General features: G+C 36.0%; 1 long non-coding RNA gene across 2 annotated transcripts in view; it reads left to right on the forward strand.

Annotated features, from left to right (window-relative positions):
- Positions 1–5,707: 5,707 nt before the first annotated feature.
- LOC140529542 (uncharacterized) overlaps positions 5,708–17,791 on the forward strand; it is a 98,656-nt gene continuing 86,572 nt past the window's right edge. The window contains exon 1 of one of the 2 annotated variants that reach the window (XR_011975589.1): positions 5,708–6,049. This is a non-coding gene — a long non-coding RNA (uncharacterized lncRNA). The remainder of the gene's footprint in view (positions 6,050–17,791) is intronic. The other variant, XR_011975588.1, reaches the window with a different exon arrangement.

A 17,791-nucleotide genomic window follows, 5' to 3' on the forward strand; every position in this document is an offset into this window, starting at 1 on the left:
TCTAATCCAATTCTCTCCTTTTATAGATTGAGGTTGCAGAAGTATGAAATAACTTGATAAGGGTCACATAGCTAGTAAGCATCAGATGCAGAATTTTAACCCTATCATTCTAAGTCAAAAGCTGCATTCACTATAACACCCTGCCTCATTAGAACTGAAAGTAAGTAATCCTGAACACAATAGGATAGGGGCAGCCAAAATCTCTTGCCTGTTTCGTGGTCCTAGGGCCCTCTATTTGGATTCTCTGCAGTTGTAGCGAGTCAGTATCCTTCATTTCACAAACTCAGTCTTATTCTCAGATCTTTACCTGACTTACGATCCCCATTTCTATTGCAACATGTAAAAAGGAGGAGTTGTACAGAAAGTCAAGTCAAGGCAAATCCATTATGAGCCATGAAATGAGATTCTCCCCCAAGATTTCATCACCTTATAGGAATTTTCTGTTGGAAGCATGTGGGAATCATCTAGTCCTTCAGTCTACAGATGAGGAACCTGAGGTGACATGATTTGAATAGATTGTAAAAATAGAAGGGAGCAGGGCTTTACATTTGATGCATGTCTTGTAACTTCCAATTCAGTACTTTTCCACTGTATCATGATAATCTCATGGAAAGGGTGTGCTTAGTTCTGGGTCTGGGGGAGGGGAGAAAGAGAGAAAAAGAGACAGAGACAGAGACATAGACATAGTGGGAAAGGCGGACAGGAGAAGAAAGAGGGAGAGAATGAGGGAGAGGGAGACTTAAAAAGAGATGTTCATGAATGTGGAATTTAAACTTATACCAATTTCATCCAGGTCTTTACATTACAAAAACCTATCTGTATGGTGACTACCAAAAAAAATACTTTGAACATATTAGGAACTGAAAGACAAAACTACCTCACATTCCAGCCAAATTCTCTGCCAAATTGAATTTAACCCAAACAACCTACTTATGATTCCCTAATATCTAAAAACCTTAAAACCAATCCAATCATGTGCTTTACATTTCTGTCTCCTTTTTTCGTACTAGTTTTTGACCAATGAAAGTAATTATTTTGACCTTTCTGCTAGGAACCATTAATTTCTCATGATTACATAATTCATGTGAAATGAAACTACAACTACAGCCTATATTTTTTAAAAGATAAAAGTCTAAACCCCATATTTATTTACTTAAAAATAAAAACCATATTTACCCTTTGTCTCAGAACCAAGATATATTAATTCAAATGTTTATTTTCTCCCATAAAATGTGTATTCAAGTCAAATAATTGAAAACAATATCTTGAAGAGTTAGCCAACAAATAATAAATCTTAAATAGTGGAATTGTAGGATATTCAGAATTACAAGTTGGTAATAAAATATTACATTAGTGTTTGAACTGATGAGGATCTGTGAATCATGTAATTTAATACCATGCATTTTATATTAAGATAATTGATCAACAGTTCTCCCTAACTAATCCTTAGCTTTAAGTACTAGGTATAATAATGATATCGATAGGCATCACTACTGCCAGATCTCTTCCTGATTTTCTACAACAAAGTTATCATCAGAATGGACATATCTGCTGCCAGAAGCTAATTTCTGTAACTCTATGATGTTACTGTCAAGTCAGCATTTAACCATAGGCCCAATTTACTTCAGGACCCACAGATACATCTCCTGCCACACCTTTTTGCACACACATAGAGGTACCCAAAAGGAATTTTCCACTTATTTGAGATTTCAAGAGTGAATTTAAATATCAAGAAGACTTGTCTAGGTCTAACTACTAAAGCACTTATATTTAGATGTCATTACTGTTTATACTTAGTTCATCAGGGCAGATTGCAATATCTTCATGAATTCCCATCCTTTATATTTGTCCTGGTGCTTCAAAATTCTCCACAGAGAATTTATTTGGAGGTTTTCTTCTCATTCTTTTGCAATCTGGAGGGTATCATGGTAGAATTTGGGCTATTTCTTGTCTTTTAATATTACATTGCCACTCCTTTTTTCATCATGCATGTGCTTGATGATTTTGTCATTTTCTCATGTAAAAATTATCACTGATAAGGTGATTCATCTACCTTATACCCAACATATTTCCATTGCCTAACAATGTTGATTCTTCTGAGATGATAGCTCCTGATGATATTTAGTCATAGAGGATTCCAAGGTGAATATTGGCTTTAAAGGAATGGATTTCTAGAGCAGCAACTTAGGATCATTGATCACAGAGATACAAACCAATTGGATTCATTCTGAGCACTTATTAAAGGACTACTATTTGTGAGAACTGGCACAAAGTCCTCCTCTGATGCCTTCTTGTGTAACAGAAAATTCTGGGTTCTCAAAGCGCATTTGAAGGGACCTCAAAGTCCTACCATGCCAGAAAGATCTCATATGTTATCTGAGCATTATACCATTCATTACACAATTATTAAGCACCTAGTGTATGTCAATCACTGTGTTAAGTTCTTGAGAGGCAAAGAAGGAGCTCACAATCTAGTGGGAAAGACAACATACAAACTACTATGTATTATAATAGGTGCTTTACAAATACTTGTTGACTTGACTTTATCCTGAATGCAACAGAGAACCACTGGAATCTTGAGCAGGAGAGTAACATGGTTAGCTTTGTGCTTTAGAAATACCAATTTGGCAAATGTATATAGGATGATTTCTACACACACATTAAAAGTATCCTTAATTGAGATATTAGAAGACAACAGGCAGGCTTTCACAAATGATATGTTACAGTGGACCAAATCTTTATAATCACTTAATTAACTGAAAGGTATAGTGAAAGCAAGATTCACCATGCTTCTTTTTAAACAAAAAAAAAAAAGTATGATTTCATAGACCAGAATGTTACCTTAAAGGTTCTTTCCATATGCAAAGGTGTTCTTTCCATATGTCAAAACCATTCAAGATTTGTTCAAGATGTAAAAAAAAGACTTTATTTACTCACCTTCTGATGTAATAAATATGAAATGAGGCATAAACCATGAAACTATAAATCTATCAAAGTCCTGTGGTTACTAAAGTATATAGGCTATCCAAAGCAGAGTCTAAACTGAAGAGTGATTCCCTTTCTATAAATGAGGAAATTGCAGCTTTGAAATGAAGTGATTTATCCAAAGTCATACCACTAAAAAGCATCACAGATGGAATTTGAATCTATATCTTCTTGACTCATAGTCCACTACTCTTTCCATTACACTACCAGATCCCACCCCTTCTCAGAAGTATGATATGGAGAAATATAAAACTATTTTAGGTCCTTAGACTGTCATAAACTGTATAGGCAGAGCACTTGGACGTTTGTTTACATGATTTATGAAAGACTATAGGGAAGTTCTCCTGTCCCCAAACATCTCCCTTATTTATCTGCTATGGTGTCTGAAATTCTACCATGAGATTCATTGTTTTGGTTTAAATTGTTGCCTCCTGAAAGTGCTTTCTTTCTTTAAAGATCAAATATTCCTGAGAGCTATTTTTGTCAGAGATTTTTTTTTGTTCTGATCCATAGTGGACCCAACACACCAGATCAGGGATGCAGTTTGGGGTTGGAAGCTGATAGCAAACTGCCCACCAAAGGATACTTCTGCTGGGTGGGGAGGGGACATGTCCGGTGGGAAGCAAACATCCACTGTTCTTGTCATGACCTGCCTTCGTAGATTTTTGCTGATTTTGTATTGCTGCTCAGACTCTGTTTTACAACTCCTGCCTGTTATCGTTAATCTTTTTGTCTCATTGAACTCTTTGGCTAGATCTTGCCTTGAGATTCTGTGGGATGAGAGTCTTCACACGCTGCAGAACCTTTTGAACTATGGCTTGGACCATACCTTCCCCCTCACCCCAAAGAAGGATTGTTACCCTTTAAACCTATTAATTGCTTCTCATCACCAGCAGGGCTGGGACCTGATATTATTGTCAGTTAGTTTACCAGATTGCTTTCCACACTATGAGCTGATCACTAATGGAATCCATTCATTCATTCAACAAGCATTTATTGAGTGCTTATCATATGCAAAGTGCTGTCCTTGCCCTTCAAAAGGATACAGTGATGTATAACCCCCAGTCCTCGTGATCCCCTACAATATAGTTGAGGAACTGGGAGGGTGGGGTGGAGTAAAGAGGAAGCAATAATTTTAGTGTGTGAGTGTCTCCTGAGAAGGACAGATTAGATATCTAGAGAAGCTGCCTAGAGGAGCTCCAGGGACTTAGTTGTTAGCATGAGGAAAGTAAGTGACTAATATCCCCATGACGTGGGGATATGATAAAGAAAGAAGAGATGAAAAAAGACTCTGAAGGTAAACTTGCTATTTTTTCCCTTATGGCCAGCCTAGACTTAATTTAAGCATTAACCACACCCATTTCTGCATGTCACAGAAATAATGCTACCTCTGCATCTGCTAGGAAAAGACAACATGGCAACAAGCATGCCCCAAATTTCCCAGACAACATACACTATCTTGTGACATGGTAGCTGCCACTGTAGTCCATAGCCATGGGTATTCTCTTTATTTTCTGGAGAAATGCAAATAATCTCAGAGAGATTCAGTCAGGCGGCTTGCTAGCATAATCTCAGTCCCAGAAGCAGTTTCTATAATCCCTTATTCACAATCAGTGCAATGTACCTTATTCTAAATCACATTATTATAGTTATTCAGCAATATGAAAATCCAGCAAGCCACTGAGAAAATCTTGACCTGGTTCTATGGGAGAGTATTGCTGGTATAATGAACCATTCTTGAAGACACAGACATGTGCATTTAGTTTATGTATAACTCTGAAAATAAGTTTGTATGGAAGACCAGTATGACAGCTGTGTCATGATTTGTAAAAACAAAAACAAAAGCCAAAATCTCCAGCAACAACAACAACAAACAACACACACACACACCTTGAAGCTTATTGGATGTTATACAATTTATAGTCTTGTATGGAGATTGTAAAGCAATTTATTTACCATACTCTTAGATATCATAAAACATTGAAGATAGGGAATTGGAAGAAAAGGGTAAGGAGAAGTCTTTTATGTCATCCACGAGATCATTTTGTTTCATTCTATGTTATCCAGTCAGGCAAATGAAGAAGATTATTCCATAACTAAAAAAAAAAGTAATGGTTTTCCCTATTCCTGGCTGGTTAAAATTATTCCACTGCCGTTATTACATTGTGCATATCTAAGAATGGTATAGAGATGCTTAAAGTTCCTGCTTTCTAGAACACTAACTATTCACAAAGGAAGTAGAGTTTAGGGTAGTGAAGCTAATGAACACTGGTCAGGCAGCCTAGAACTTCAGTAGAACCAGAGCAAGTCATCAAAATATGATCGATTTGAAATTACTTTCTTGGAGAATATTCAGAACCTTACATTAGGACTGAATTGTCTGAAGGCAATAGAATCCTGATTTCCTCACGTTCTGCTGCTGCCAAAGTTAACTGCAAAAGGAAGCTTTCCTGATAGGCAAAGAACAGGCAAGACTGCAAAAGAGAAGGGGTGTGTGTGTGTGTGTGTGTGTGTGTGTGTGTGTGTGTGTGTGTGTGTGTGTGTGTGTGTTGAAGGGAGGGGGATACTTGGGGGAAAAAAAAAACAACCCAGCCTTCCAATCCCCACCCACCAGTCTCTGTGAAAGATGACTTCAGTCTCTTTCTTAACTAATTCTGTCACTGTAAAATCCTACAGTCATTCTTCCACACATAAAGGAAAATAAGCTCACTAGGTGGACCTAGATGCTTTCAGTTTTAACTATTAACCAATGGTGAAAAAGGCAGAATGCCTAAGTTATGTCTTTGTGGCCAATAGGGTAGCTGTGTGTGTCCCACATGACTCCCTTCCCCTGTCTTTCACATGGGCTGTAATTTAGTTCAATTCAGAACTGCAGATAGTACAGCTTTCACAGAAGCAATGGGATGTCTGAGCACAAGTGGCTGACTTGGGAGTGACTTTATGAAGCACTTTTCTGCCTTCCTTCGGCAGAAAAAAACTGGAATTCTGCACCTGCATCAGAAAACGACCAGACTAATTCTGCCACCCAGTAGCAAGAAACTCACACAGCTAACGGATTGAAATTGTAAGTATGATTTTTCTTTTATAAAGTGCCCTTATTTAAATAGTTTATATGCCATATGCAGAAAGTGTATGAGACTTTTAAAAAACCTCTACCTGTGATTGTGGATATTAATGAGGATGCAAATTACTAGAAAAATCATTTCTGGCCAGATGTTGTCTGTTTTGGTCTAATAAAGATAAAAGAACAAAAACTAAAAGTCAGTCATCCCTTAGGGTAGCTACATGAGGGCTGTACGGCAGAACATAGCTATGTGCCGCTTTGTTCATAAGGAAAACTGAAGGCAGACACATATGTATTTTGTTCTTCTCTATTTGCTCTCTGTGTCTAATCAGGTTTGATCTGTCCCCAAGAAAAATAAAAGACAAACTTTGCTGACTCCTCTGACAAGGGCACTGTAGACTTTCCAGACATCTGACAGTTATTATAATTAGCAATGAAAGACAGCTAAGGCACTTGGGGGCAAATAGCTCTTAAATTTTGAACAATGGATCCAAGCCAGGGCTGGTTTTCTATTTATTTTTTTAACCGCTCTCTCCATTTTTATAGTATCTATAGTTGTGGAAGGGTTTCAGAGCTTATTTTTAAAATAAGAAATAAAACCCAAACAGTTCTACAAGAGTCTGAAATTGGTCAATGTAATGGCAGACTGGAGAGACAGCTTTAATGTCTCAGATTCCAGCCTTCCATGTATAAAGAAATTTTCCCCCCTGAAATTCTTAATAGGGTGGAGTGAGGAGGGGGAGCGTCTTCATAGCAGATTGCCAGACGGAAAAATAATTTTGGGTTTCTCTTTCATCTTTACTGGCTAGCAAAAAAAGATATGATTAGCATCTAAGTTGCTTTCCATGTAAGATTTATGGACTTCAAATAGAAACAAAAAAAAAAAAAAAGCACTTGGTTTTAACCTTAGAAAAGAAAATCTAACCAAATGGGTAAAAGATGCTGTTCACTTATCGCTTCTACCATTCTACACTGAGATAATGTAACCTATCAGGGCATTCTGCTTTTACTTCCAGAATCATCGAAATCTTTTAAAAGTTGCATGCTAAAAGTCTCCTGGGGGTGGTAGTGGAGGGAGGTGGGGGGGGGAGGTGAAATCAAATCTGTTTTTCATGGATGCATCAGGGCTTGCTCAGTAACAAAGCATGGGAAGAAATGAAGAGTTTGTAAGGGAAATGTTATTTTGGTGATTTTTTAAAACGCATATTAACTAATAAAGGAAATTATTGAAGGGCTCCAGACATTCCTCATTATGGCTTAAATAAATCTGCTCCAGTAGAGGCTTGTGTGTTCTAATTGGGAGAGGAGGGAGGCGCTGAGACTTTAGGATTAATTTTAAAGGAGGACTTTGACGTGAATTTTCACATAATCTTTTAAAAATACACCATTTAATTTTCTTTGTCTGCCCTCATGTTATCTACACCTCCCCCCACCACCGCCCACTGTGAGCTGAGACACCTGAAGGCTAGACATAATGATCAACAGAGCTCTAGCCTGTCTGGAGTCCAGCCAGGTTTTTTTTTTCCTCCCCTCTCTACAATCAAGAAGCCTGCACGCAGCAATGCATGCCAAGCCTATTCCACTGCTATGTGCAGATCAGGGATGGGAGTCTTACACACACTGCGGAAAGATTAAAGACAACAATATCCCCTTTCTCTTACCCTGGGCAGCCTCGATTTTAACCCTTTCATCACGCTTCCCACTATATGCCTTTTCCATCGTACCCCAGGTCTCCAGGGACCCAACAACTCATGTAGCATATCATATACCCCTACCTGACTCATTTGGTTCAGAAGCCAATTCCCTAATGCCATTCCACATCTGGATTATTTAGTATTAATACATTTCTCCACAAGGAATCATTTGCCTATAAAAGCACAGTAAGGGTGCTTGAAATGAACTCTGCAGTAAGAAACCTGCAAAAAGTCCGAGGTTAATGGGGAGACTTCCAAATCTTGTAGGAGATTACAGCATAGCTGATGATGCCGTTCATGAAGGCATGAAGCTCTCTCTCTCTCTTTCTCTCTCTCTCTCTCTCTCCTCCCAACTTCTATTTCCCCCCTCTTTCCTCAATCTTCCCACACTCTATTTCTCTACCATCCCTCACCCTCTTCTCCTCCTTCCCTCCCCCCAAATATTCATGTCGTTACATCAGATAAATGTCCAGATTTTCAGGTGATGTCATCACTCCCCCAAATTTTGCCTTCGTAGGAAGCATTTCCAAGCACCAATGTCCGTCTGTTGGGTGTGTGCCCATAAGAAGTTCAGGTATTTGTGGGGTTAAACTACACACAGAGGCAAAGCGTATTAGAATCTTGGCCATCTCTTGAAGATATGTCCATATGGCATTATGGTCATGTTTATCACAATAAGATAGTCAGGCAGCTTCCCTGGTTCTAGAGTGCTTTGTTAATATAATGGGTGAGTGTTCATTTCCACTCCAGAGGTGACTGAATTGCAATGAAATAAATAGGAAGAAAAGGTTTGAAAAATAATTTTCAGGTTTTCTGAAATAAAAGATATCAAACACAGTGAGATTTATTGATTTGATTTCGCTTTTTTCTTGGTATGTAAAATTGGGAAATGCTTTAAAATGTACCTTGCTAAGGGCCATTTCCATAGAGGGAGAAAAAATGTTATGTGAAATGAGTTGTAAAGAATGACGATTTCATGTTTTACTATCTGCACATATCCTGATTGGATAGTGGGTGGATTAAATTCTTCGTGGGCTGGTAAATTTCTTGTATTTATCTTCTAGCATTTTTAAGGATCTTAAAACTTACAGATGCTGTTTGCATTCTTGTATCTTTTGATAATACGTATTTTTAAAAGAGCATTTTTTATTAATATATTATAATGCACATGTATACATGCTTATAGAAATGCTATGTATAAGTATCAGAAAATAATTACTAAATATTATAAATGTACATATTTGATTTGGTTTTTAAATGTTAGGATGTAATCTCAGCATTTTATGTTGTATATCTATTGCAGAAAGGCATATATTTTTAATAGGACTTTCAAAGTATTTGTAAAGAGTGTTTTATATATTAAAGAGATCAACTTTACCAAGTTGATGTGATCTTTAAAAATTAAAACATGCACAATTTGCCCCTTTAGTATTGCTTCTATTGAAAAAGCTTCTTCCCTAAAACATAACTTTATCAGCGGAGACATTTTGAACTTAGGCACAGAACAGGTCACACAAGTTAGGTGACATTCTATGTGAGAAGACTCTGAACTAATATGTAACTTTTTGGACAAGCACTTAGGCCTCAATTTGTAATCTCTCCATGAGCAGTTTTTCTAAGAAAGCCTCAAAGTTCTGCCTGTAAGAGCTGCAGAACTCATTCAGATTATTAAAGAAAGAAATATGGAAAAACAGTAGGATTGAACTTTCAGCTACTTTGTGACAACAGCTCACAGAACCACCCAGTAGGGGTATGGTTTACTAAAAGGCATCTTCCAAAGAAATGAAGATAATGGCCTTGATTGAAATACTCAGACTACGTAACTCCAGTTCAAGAACAAATAGTTTTTCAGTGCATTACTGAGAAAGGACAATTTATGAGAGTACAGTTTGCTCTTATCCAATGCTAATGTTTCATATGAAATGGCAGATTACAAATCACTGAATGGATAAATGCACCAATGCATGTTTCACATTGGGGATATATAAAAATTCATGTTTCTTTAGAATGAGTTTTTCCTTATCTGTTATTTTCTGCACCTTGCTTAAAGAAAAACTGCTATCCTGTAAAAATACACATAAACTACACAGGTGATGGTTTCTTAAAATAAACTAAGAAGTTTATTTTATTTGGTATGTGGTAGAATAACCAGACTTTAAGATGGGTTTTATAGTTTGAGTTTCCATATATGTAGAGAAGCATACATAAATAGGGAGCTAAAGAAATATTTTCATCATTGTGTATTTACTGTGCATTATGCCTCATCTAAAAATATTTTTAATCATATCGAGAGACTACTGGCTCTAATTATTGCACTTATTAAAAAAACTGAAATATCCCCAAATCCAAGTTTTCTTCTCTCCCCCTCATCCCCAAAACTCTTACCATGTGGTTCCTACAAAGTAACTTTACATTTCTAGATTCTTCCTAAAGTAAAGAGTTTGATATGTTTTTTTCCTCAGTCTACTCCTTTGAACTATAAACAAAGTTGCATTGTGTTTAGAATACATCAAGAGAGTGAAGAAACTTTTTTTCCCCTACCATTTTCCTCTAAATATAAATGCAGATTTTCACAAAGTAGAAACAGTTCAAGATTCTTTGCACAACTTTCAGTAGATCTGTTGGTCTGTTGATACGTCCATCGAGCAAAGTGCTCTAAGAATGATTGAAAACTTTGAGGCCAGAACCTCAGTGAAGCTCAGGGAAGCACTGGGGTCAGATGGGCTCATGCATCACAGATAGCAAATGGACTGTGCCATGCATTTTTCTAGATTTTTCTTTAAGCACACACATTTGGGTTATTTACTACAAACAGATTTGGGGTTCATTTTTCAGTATCATCTTTCCAAACATCAAGACTACAAGTGAATGTAAATGAATTTCTGCATGGTATAGCTAGACCAGATGGCCACGTGCTCCTTTCTTATTTAGATGAGACTTTTCCTTTCAATAACATCTTTCTTCCTGACCTGCTTAAAAATTCCAGCGAATGAAATCAGCACAGGATTTTCAATTCTAATTGACCATGTGCAGAGGAAGGGCCAGTAGAGAAATCAGTAGGGCCATTGTGAGATTGCCTGCATCAATCTTGCCTTTGTGTTTTGCCCTTACTAGCCAGAGCCAAAATAATTAAGAATATTTAATTTATATTAGTTTTGCTATGACTACAAAACTAGCTAATTCCCAGTGTAAATCACTTGAGTCACTGCTTCTGCCCTTTCAACACCAGTAATCAGGAGATGGTTCTCATACATGTATACACAGTCCCTCTCTCTCTCAGCCATCTGGGCAAACAGGTTCTGAGTTAATTCTCTGAAATAAAAAAGAAGAAGAAAATTTGGCATACTGCTTGAGGTAGGCTATGAATATATTAAAATGTGATGAATTTCCTGAAGTTGTCACCTGAAATGACTACAGGAAGTTATAGGAAGGGATCATTTGGAATTTTTTTATATAGCTTACAGGGAGAAAAATCTGCCTAACCAAAATGTTTACGCCAGAAGCTTATTTCATTCAGGGAGAAGTTTGGGCCATAACTTCTTCATAATGTTATTACCCAGGCATTTGGAATTAGCTTTAGCAAGTAATAGCATGGTATGCAAGAATGATGCTCTCACTTAATGAGGCTTAACAGAGGAGTTCACTTATGTAGTTGAAGTATTCCTAGCCAGAATATCTATGCAGTACACAGAAAAGATTAAAAAAACTCAAGATTAGAGTTGCTGACATGTCTGTTACTCACGTGAATTAGATATGTAAAAACGTGAATTGGATACATACGTAAAAAGTAGTTGTTTGCTTTATACTTCTGGATAATAATTTACTCAAATAGCTGCCCTGATCTTGATTGTTGCTAAAAAGAAACTATGATATAACTTTTTTAAAATTATAAATGAACTTCAATGGAAATTTAGGCTGCTCATCAGGTAAAGACATTAGTTGGAGGTGGGCCAAAATCAAACCTAAGATGTATGTTGAATTAGGAAAAAGCCTGGGGTGGAGGGGAATGCTAACACGAGACTAGTTTTGGGAACAATGGGGCAAGAAGTGGTCTCAGAACTTAGCATTTATATCTCAACTTCAAAATACTTTATTAATATATACGCATCATGTTTGAAAAAAAAGGATGACTGACATACGTTTTTAATATTTCCATATATTATTTTCCTGCATATATAAAATCACAATTTGAGGTGAAGAGGGGATTGAAGGAGAAAATGAATTATATTTTTAAATTGATAGCTGCTATTGAACAAATCTTAATGCAGATATTCAATATTGCTCTCTCAAATTGGGGGGGGGGGCTTTATTCTCTAACTACCTTAAGAATAAACAACTTCTTGTTAAAAAATTCCATGGCCTTATTGCTTATGTAGAGGAATGTGTTAAATTTTCATTTTGCTTGCTCTTGCAATAATGATGAAAGTCACAATGAAAAGTTCATCATATAAAAAAAATGAATTTTAATAGAAGATAGAAAAGTAGTCTCAGGGAATTATGGAATGAACCCTACATGTGGAATCAAAAAATTTGGATTTAATGTTTGCTATGTCATTTACTCTTAATGAGACGTTGGGCAGGCCATTTACTGACTCTGGATCTCAGTCTCCCTTGCATTTGCAAAAAGAAGGGCATTGGTCTGGAATTGCTTTCTAAGTTTTTTTTTTTTTTTCCCGCCTCTAAATCTTAAGATCCCAAGATCTTAAAGCTACTTATACGATTCCAAATACAGATGAATTTTCTTTTAAGGTACCATCTTCTAGCATCAAAGTATTTATGAAACAGAAGACTCAACCATTTTGATTGCTTTCTTGGTGCACATATGATGTCGTGCTACACAAAACATAATAAGCCCCGGCCTCTATTAAGCTTTTCACTTATTTGTATTACCATGAAGCATAAGGTACCATAGGCATACTTCTATTGTCAGATCATGATTAAGAGCAAAATCCATCTGGAAAATAAATCTCAACTGATTGTGAGTTTTGTTTTGTTTTGTTTTGTTTTTACTCTCCCTCCCAGAATGAACAAAATATAATATGAGTCTTTAGGCCAGAAATCAATCAAAGGGTGTAAAAAGGAAGTAAGTAGAATGTACAATCTCTAATACTGATGGAGCCTTTCTCTCTCTCATTTTTGCTATCCATGGACCAGATTATATAAGTTCATCCAATGTCTAATAGCATTGGATAAAATATTTACATTGTGTTTTGTGTGATAATTTTACGTGTGTTAGAAGAAGAATTTTATAGTAAAGTTATGTTCTTTTCCTTTCTTCCTGTATTGTTATATAACAAATATTACTAACCCTGGATCACCTGTAATCAAGCAGGATCATAATAATCCCAGTGGAAAATGACACCTGAAAGTTAATTTTTATTTGCATCTGGAAGATATTTTTGCATTTTCATTTGACTATGGTTGTTGGAATTCATAGCTTATGATACGCATATATCTATTTATAAATATATATATCATATGTACATATATGTTATGTATAGGATAATACATTTAGAACTAGAAAGACCTCAGAGACCATCTAATTCAAAGTCCTCGTTTTATGGATAAAGAAATTAGAATCCAACTTAGTTAAATATCTTGCCCAATTTCATACTGGTGTAAGTGACAAAGGCAAGCAAAATTTGAACAGTGCTTTTCCTTTCACCCTGGTCCCAGAGAAAGCTCTAGCCATTCATTCAGTCATTATAATTGCACAATACCTTCTCCTTCTCTATATTGGTGAACTAGACTGAACATTTTGGAGCAAAGACTCCAGGGAGTAAGGCTTGTTTACCTCTCCTGAGATATTCATTTTTATCCACTTCCAGATGCCTTGCTCATTGTCCATTACACAGTTCCTGATGGTCCTACACATAAAAGGTTTCCCACCATTATCTCAATTCTAACTTTCTGCACTTAGGATTTTAACCTGCCCTTAATGGCCCCTATGGTTCAGCCTCAAAATTTCACAATTATTTTGAGGAAATGTAGCTGCCTGGGAGCTAAAGAAGGTTGATAAATGCTACAGCTATCTTTGATGTCTTGAAATTCACAATCCTTCAAACTAGAGAACAAAAGTCATATTGTAATGAAATGACTGGTCAGTTTCCTCAGCTGGTCCCTTACCACTTTCTTCTCTGTTTTATTTCCACACAAAGGTACCTAATCAGTATCTCTTTTCTAGACTTAAGAGATAGTTCACAACTTTCCTGAAGGGAGGTAACTGGTTTGACTTAAAAGGCCTTCTGTTACTGCTCCTGCCTGTCTGACTAAAGTAAACAAAATCTTGCTTATGTCAACAAAGAATTTAAGTAAACCAGTAGGTGACAATGTCAATAAGAATTTGAAAGCAAGTTTTGTATTGGATCATCTGAAATTCTAATAATCTGCCCAAGAGAGTTGAGTTTGGAAATATGTTCTTATACATTAGGCTTAAGCCATAAAATGCTTAGAACCTCTCGCTTTAAAACTGTCTTTAAGAAAGGCTGCAATTAAAATATATGTGTGGATGTATGTATGTATAAGCATACATACATACATACATCCACACATATATACATGTTTTATATATGTATCTGTATACATGTGTGGATATATGTATATATACATGTATGGATGGATATGTATATACAACACACATTTACTTGTAATTGTATGAATCAGTGCAGTAAATTTATAAACATTGATGTTTTTCAATCCAGCAATCTCCCAGTACATTATTGATAGCACATTGAGGTTTCATTGAAATAAATTGGTCATAGTCAGCAAAAATGCAGACTATAGAAAGGGAGGAGCTTAAAATGTGAGTGATGACAGTGACAAGGAAAAAACCTACCCTTTCTGTTGGGCAAGAGATATAGAGGGGTTAATTTTTTTTTCAAATTTCAATGTTAAGTGGAACGAATGAAAGGGATGTTTTTTGCTTTTTTTTTTTTTTTTTAAGGAAGGCTAAGCTGTTGGTGATTTGGTTGTATTTATAGATTACTACATTTTGAAAAGAAGAAAACCAGAGTTGTAAGATGACACTGCAGGGGATGTCTGGACTTTTCAACTGAGTCTAAAGTCTGTTTAGTCAATGCCTTAATGCTTAGTTTTGACCTTTGCCCTCTCCACTCCTCCCTGTTCCAGGTGCAACATTTTTGCAAATACTTTACCATTACTGGAAATATTGTACAGTTTTCACACATTGTTCAAATAACATTTCCTATGCGGAAAAAACCTACTATATAGATCTGCTCCCCAAGTTTGAAAAATTTAAGAACGTGTATTAGCTTGTAAATATCCTCTCATAATTAATAAACAGCTTGTATATCTCTGCTTAAAAAATAATTATGAGAAATAGCTACCCAGATGCAAAAGTTTAATTTAAACTGGCAGCACATTCCCAGTTTGGGTAAATTTTGGTAATTTTGTACATGTACAACACTAAAGAGTGATACATTTAATATAAGTTAATTTTCTTTGCAATGAAAGGGTAAACAGAAACCAGAGTGTGTGTTGCTACAAACATACGAAACACAAACTCTGGGTGGATTTTTTTTCCTTTTTAAGTTAACTGATTTCTCCCACTGTACAGCTTGGAGACTAAAACACATATACCTATAGTCAAAGAATTCATTTAAGGAGACTTTAGAGAGCACATTGTATCAATTCCAGATGAAAAAAAATCTTGGCCCAGAGAGGACCCATGACTTCTCCAAGGTCACACAGTTAGTTAGGCTGAGGGTCTGGATTAGAACTCAGATTTTTAAGACTGCTCAGCCAGTATCATCTCCATTACATTTGAAGTACTTATAATCCCATTCTGAAATCTAGAAAAACCTTGTATAAGTTTGATTGAATGGCATTCATCTCTGCATGTGCATACGTGTATGCAAATGTACAAGAACAAGATACGTAGCTACATATATTCTATCAGAAATAATTTTAATTTTAACAAATGATTATCCAGATGGACTCTAAAGGAATAGAAAGAAAAACTGAAAAGATATTCATCAAGGCTGTGTTAATTACACTACGTATGTCCAAATGAAAAGTGAAAACTTCAGTCATTCCAAATGTTTTGTCTACATGATATAAAACATGCAGTTATTTGCACATTTTCACATAGAACTTTTTTCACTCTTGCGCTGAATGTTTGCTTTTATGTAAACTTAGCCCAACTATCTTAAATTACACAAATATTGAACACATATTTGAGTTACAGAAGAAATGACACAAGATATTCCTAACTTTTGAAGACATTACGCTTTTAATTACACACACACACGTAAGTTGCACCTAATCCTTTTTTAAAATGAGAAAAAATAATGAAATTATCAAAATAAGTTGTTTTCTGAAATGCCAAGTATAAAACCCATCGATTTAACTTTCCTTAAATTCTCCTTAAAACATTAATGGGAGCACTACTGAAAAACATTTACATGGCCAAAGTCAGTATTTTGAACATAAAAAATTTCAGTTGGTCTAGTCAATTTTGGCTTGATTTTCATTTATCAAGTAGAATTAACTACATGCTGATCAGATATGAAAATTTTTGGAATGAAAGTCTTTTCTTCAGGATTTGCAGAAAAAAAGGAACACATGCAGAATTCTATTTTATGGAATTTAGAAATAAAACTGGGATGAACTTCATGAAAACCATTCAGATGAATTTTTTCTGAGGCATGTTCAGCATTTCATATCTTAACTTCTCTCCTCCCTCCCCCACCCCCCAAGCTATGCAAGAGCCTGTTGTGGGAACAAGATGAAAATGGCATCATTAACAGTAGCTTTCAGGTGGGTCAGAAATGTCACTCCTTACGAGGACTACACACATTCATGCACATACACATATGCCCCACGTTGCACAATAGGTTAAAACACGGCACTTGACTTACTCTAACCACTGTAAACAGGGACTGCAGTTGAAACTACAAAGCAATATAAGTAATAGCTGAGGTTAGGCCATTGACTCACGTGCTGAAGTTTGGACTGAGTGGGAGACTGGTTTCCATACTTATTAGCACATATGGATTCCAGAAAAGTTGTTGAAGCAGTTCCCTATGTTGAATAATATTTCCTCATTGTCTTGCACTAAGCTATTGGGGCAGGATAGGGCCCCATCTGGACCTCTTTAATCTTGCTGTAACTACTGTGGCATCATAGTAGCCAGCAATATAAGCTTTAGTAAAATAAAATGTCATAAGGAATACAACGGTTATGGGATAATTTAAGATTTCTCAGAAAAGAACTCAGAATTACATGAAGGTGAGTTTCAATGTAATATATTTCCTCTCCCTGCTTCAATTTCTCCCCTTCTCTCTCCTCCCCCATCCCATTCCATGATTCTGGTTGTTGTATGTCAGAGGATACTTCCCCTCAGCTTTAAATCAAAATCCAGATCTGATTGCCTGGAGGTAGAAATGGGCATCTGGATTACCTGTGGTTAGATACTTGAGATTATTATCCACTGAAAACATTTTCAACTGACTTTTCTGAACTATGTGTTCATTCAAGATTGGAAAATTAGTATTTACTACCAGTCTTTTACTCCAGGCAAACCTTTTTGACCAACATAGACTAAACAGAAGACAAAAATATGAAAACAATCTGAGTGCCTCCATCTTCTTTCTAAGTAAAAGTATAGAGTCCATTGTGAAACCTGAGGAATCTGACTCATTATCCTTTCTACTGTGTCTGCAGTCTATACATAAGAAAGAAATTTTATTTTGTTTTGACTAAGACCTCTTTTAATTTCATATTTTTAAAGAAAATTTTTGACATTAAACAGTTTCAAAAAACATCTCCAGAATATGGTTTGGAATCTTTTTTTTCCTTTTAAGGAGGATAAAGTAATCAGGGGTTTGCAAGCGTAAACACAATGTTAACTTAATTTTCTTTAAAAAAAATACAACTAAGGGCCCCACAGCAATACACGCAGGCAAATGTGAACTAAAAGCACTGTGAGGTTGCTATCCTTTCTAGCTTCAGTGGTCAGCAAAGGTACCTTCTGGGGCACATTAGCTGCTGTTAAAGTTCTAAACTCAGCAGTTATCTATATAAAGTT

This window comes from Notamacropus eugenii, chromosome 2, assembly GCF_028372415.1.
Source record: "Notamacropus eugenii isolate mMacEug1 chromosome 2, mMacEug1.pri_v2, whole genome shotgun sequence".
Classification (NCBI taxonomy): Eukaryota; Metazoa; Chordata; class Mammalia; order Diprotodontia; family Macropodidae; genus Notamacropus; species Notamacropus eugenii.